This window comes from Macrobrachium rosenbergii, chromosome 33 (genome assembly GCF_040412425.1).
Source record: "Macrobrachium rosenbergii isolate ZJJX-2024 chromosome 33, ASM4041242v1, whole genome shotgun sequence".
NCBI lineage: Eukaryota > Metazoa > Arthropoda > Malacostraca > Decapoda > Palaemonidae > Macrobrachium > Macrobrachium rosenbergii.
Window position 1 is genome coordinate 2,977,501 of NC_089773.1, and position 5,000 is coordinate 2,982,500.

At 38.9% G+C, this 5,000-nt stretch overlaps 1 protein-coding gene across 1 annotated transcript in view; it reads left to right on the forward strand.

Moving 5' to 3' along the window:
• LOC136855803 (uncharacterized) overlaps positions 1 to 5,000 on the forward strand; it is a 199,556-nt gene that overhangs the window by 151,976 nt on the left and 42,580 nt on the right. The gene's annotated exons all lie outside the window — the stretch shown is intronic.

Sequence of the window (5,000 nt, forward strand, 5' to 3'; positions counted from 1 at the left end):
TCTCTCTCTCTCTCTCTCTCTGTGTACCTTGATTTGGGTGGAAAACAAGGTCAGATCTTAGGAGACAGTGAGATCTCCAGGTCTAGTTTTTGCTTAGCGCCGTTGTCAGATGAGAGAGAGAGATGTTCTCTACTTCTCTAGAGAATCTCTAAATTCTCTACCATTCTACCCTGCATTTGAGGAGATATAAGCTTTTCTCCAATCCACAATAATTTGGAAGTTAGAGGAAAGACATCTCAAAATACTATATAGGTCTGTGGGTCTATTAGACTCGTAGGCAGGGATATTCTCCATTATTCTATAGAATCTCACCTGTCTTCTGATATCGAGAGACAAAGACATTTTGCATCATTCTCTAAATTCTCAGTCACCCTTAAGAGTCTTTTGAGACAAAGGTTAAGAATGCGGTAGAGATATTCTGCACTATTTTCAAAGTCTCTAACACTCAGGGCTGTCCTTTGAGAGTCCTTCAGTGCTGAGGGGTAGAGAAATTTTCTGTCATTGTCCAAATTCTCTACCACTCAACCTGCCTCTTCGGCTCTATGCTCCAAACTGTGTATTTTAAGCCCAGAATATTCTTTAATTTTCATTCTACGACTCTAAAAGACATGGTGGGACCTACGGAAGCAATTTCTCTCTCTCTCTCTCTCTCTCTCTCTCTCTCTCTCTCTCTCTCTCTCTCTCTCTCTCTAGTGTGGATGATGCAAAGTCGCATGAGATACATCAAGAGAAGATTCGCTGATGTAGAATGTAAATACACCAAGATAATGTTCCAAGCAGACAATAACTGACTGATTTATTTTTATAAACAGGAGTCGCAAATTTGTTAAAACTGGTGGAAGAAATGAGGTCGATAAGTCCTCATTTGTGTGACATCACTGTAACGAATATACAGACCTCTGATCGTGCAGAAATATATAAAAAGGTTTGATAATATATTATCTTTACAGGCAAACTTTCCAGTTGTCCAAGGCTTTTTTATTTTTTTTATTTTTTAGGCACCAATCATTTTTCTTACGTTGGTGCAAGTATGTTGCAGGAACAAAACTTTCCCAATGGTGGTCCTACTATTTTTCTCAGTATGGTGCCAATTTTCTTCCAACGGAGTGCACTTTTTTCCCCCATTTTGGTACAGAATGATTTCCTATACTGGTGAAAAAATTTAAGCCCTATAAGTGCAAAAATCGAAGCTAAGGTGACAACATGTAAACCCAAACATGTAACTAGTTTTGCATCCAAAATTGGCAGCTAGGTACAAACTCTTGCGTCAAGAAGCCTTTACATAAGATTCCTGCCTCATTAATGATAATTAAATCTCCTATGTTAGTCTCACGCCCTTTGTTTTAACTTGCAAAAAGAATTAATCTGGTGTTGTTACATAATTCACATTATTATTATTATTATTATTATTATTATTATTATTATTATTATTATTATTATTATTATTATTATTATTATTACATCCACCAGTAGGTCATTCCCTCAGTAAGGGTTTGCTTTAGTAAAGTCAAGCAACATCGGAACTAGTCAGTAACTGGATGGGTGACCACTAAGAAATGCCAAACGTCATCACCATACAAGCCACCTGAATAGTCTTAAAACAGAACATGAGGATAGCAACCTCATCCTAAAACGTATAAGTATGCGTGCATTTGTGTATATATATATATATATATATATATATATCTATATATATATATATATATATATATATATATATATATGTATATATGTATATATATTATATATATGTGTGTGTCTATGTATATATATATATATATATATATATATATATATATATATATATATATATATATATATATATGTATATATATATATATATATATATATATATATATATATATATATATATATATAGTAACCCTTACTCTACAGTTTTTCAAACCAACTATATGCAACAGAGTAAAACAAATTAGAAGCATGACTAGGTTAAAAAAAACTAAAGCATGCAGTGGTAACTTTAGCAGAGGCAATATCTGTCCAGTGTGGAATCCCATCTCTCTTCTAAAACTGGACTAAAAGGGGGATGGGGCGTCCTTGGACCCAGTTCTAGGATGACCATTTTTCAGGAAATGGACAGCACTTGACTTTGTTGAATAATCAGTGTCTTCTAGTGGGATAGAGCCTCTCTCTCTCTCTCTCTCTCTCTCTCTCTCTCTCTCTCTCTCTCACACACACACACACACACACACACACACATATACGCGCGCGCGCGCACACACATATGTGTGAGGGCTCACCATACCCATCTCTTTATGTCTCTTTCAGAATTCTGTTGAAGCTTGCTATACTATCTGTCCTTTCATAATCTGTATAAGTACCATTTATCTCACTCTATTTGTCTGTCAGTCTCTCAATCTGTCCGTTTGTCTGCCTGTCTGTCTGTTTGTCTGCCAGTCGATCCCGTTAGCATCTTCCAAGGTGAGCAAGATGCACCTCTCCTCTGATGCTCTTTCTTCATTGGATGGAATCCGGGAGTGTTGCTTCAATTCGGAGAGAAGAAGAAAAACAAGGGGGAGAGAGAGAGAGAGAGAGAGAGAGAGAGAGAGAGAGAGAGAGAGAGAGAGAGAGAGAGAGAGAATGGACTGACTTGATTTGATATATAAACTCTAGCCTATAACGCCAGTCACTGGGCACTTTCAGCTATTTAGTGCTCAAGATATTGTAAGGAGAGAGAGCTAGAGTGGTTGGACAGCAAGGGAAAGAGATCCAGAAAATAAAGGAGAAGAAGTGCAAGGATCTCAAGATGAAACAGAGAAAACCCCACAGTTGCTCTAAGAAATAATAGTTAAAGAGGTTGGCCAACAAGATGAGTAAAAAGAAGGGAGAATGGAGGTAAAGTAAAAGACTCAAAAATGGGTGTAGCCAGGGGCCGCAAAGGTCGCTGCAGACGCCCTTTGATGATGCCTACAGTACACCACGTTAGTTCCACTGACGTCCCAGCCGGCTACGTGGGAGAGAGAATGGAAAAGAAGAGTGGAGAAGGTGGAGAAGGAGTGAAATAAGTAAGAGCAAGATAAATAAGAGAGAACAGAGAAATTAGAATGAGAGTAGAGTGCATAGTTTGAGAAAATTTAATTTGGTTGAACTGTTACTGTTGCTTCATTTTTATCAGGAGCCACCTACTGTTAGGCGATATGGATTACTTGGATATATACAGTATATATATATATATATATATATATATATATATATATATATACATATAGGTGTGTGTGTGTAAAAGGAAAAGTAGTAACTGTTATGTCATCAAAACTATTTTGTATGGTGATATTTTTACCATTTTGCCTAGAAAATGGGCTCCAACTAGCCAGTGGTTTTTTTCTCTCCCTGGTGCAAAATCAAACCATACAAAATACTGCGCAGTCTCCAATAGCTTTTGGTGCAAAGCTCCACAATTCTAACACCAACGTGAGTTCCATCGCCAAAATTGGCCATAACTAGCATTTACCATTACTTTGGTCGTGAGTTCGGCACCAAGATGCTGGAAGACGCTTGAAAACCTGGACTTGTGACGCTACATTCAGCAAAGGGAAAATGTAAAGGTGTCACAATCGGAAACATGAATGTAAGTGGGCGTGACTGCGCGAGAGCAAGCGCGACAGTTGAAGGCCGCCCACCAGGCTTCGCCTTATCTCTGGAGCCCAGTCCGCCCAGCCCTCGCCTTCTGCTGCCTGGGTTGCTCGCAAAATCTACGACAGACCCTCCTTAGCCGTCTGTTTCTGTCGAATAATGGCACACGAGGACTTTGCGATGAGCACTTGGATGAGTAATGAGTTTATTCACAGTCATCTAAGACGCACAAGTGGATTTGGCCAACAAATAGACGAGTAATGTGTTTCTGGCGTAACAATGCCACATATGAACTTAGACATATGGATTTTGTTATCAAACTCAGGACAGACAATGAGACATATGGACTTTGCTAGCAAATTCAGGACGAACAATGAGACATATGGACTTAGTTATCAAATTCTGGACAGACAATGAGACATATGGACTTTGTTACCAAAGTGTGGACTGACAATGAGATGCATGGACTTATCATCAAATTCTGGACGGACGAAGACACATATGGTCATCTACTTCTGGAGGAACAATCAGTAATATTGGACTTTGTTTTCAACTTATGAACGTACAATGGCGCATTTTGGATTTTGTTTTTACTGCTCTCTCTCTCTTTCTCTCTCCCTTTTTATTATCGTTGCCTGTATATCTCTCCCCGCCTGAGAAAGAAGGGCGTAGAACATCTTTGGAGGCGCAAGGATAAAGGTGATCAGGAAATGGCCCTTTTTTTTACTCTTGAACTTTCTTAACCTTTCTGTCGTCTTTTAGGACGAGTAGTCAAGTCCCCTTCATAGACAGAGGGTTGACCTTTTCCACCTGTCTAGTTTAAGAGTAAATGGTCATGGGATAATACTGTAAGTACTTATAGGTCAAGGTTTTGTATGTGGTTGAGGAGCGGGGGACAGCCGGGCTATAGCCAGAGAGAGGAAAAGAGAGGATATTCTATAAATGGTTTCGCCAAGGTGGGGTGAGGATTACCTCATCGAGGTAATCCCATTTTAAATTATGATGTGGGTGTAACATTTTGCTGCGGTGAGGATCACTTATGCCACTTTTTTTTTGTCTCTTTCTTTGTAATCTGCGACGCACAACAGCTGGTTAAATGTCAGGCACATATTTCACTGATAAGGTCAACAGAAGAATCCTGGATTGTTCAGGAAACACGTCTATACTTCCCATGGTCCTCGACCAGTCTTGGGATCTAACACTAGTTTATTCTCTACGAGAGAGAGAGAGAGAGAGAGAGAGAGAGAGAGAGAGAGAGAGAGACAGACAGACAGACAGACAGAGAGAGAGAAGGAGTTGATTATGCTATTTCTATCCCTAATCACAAGCCTTAGAATTCTCTTCCACCTCCCGGTCTACCCAGATACCTACAATCTATTTAATATATATATATATATATATATATA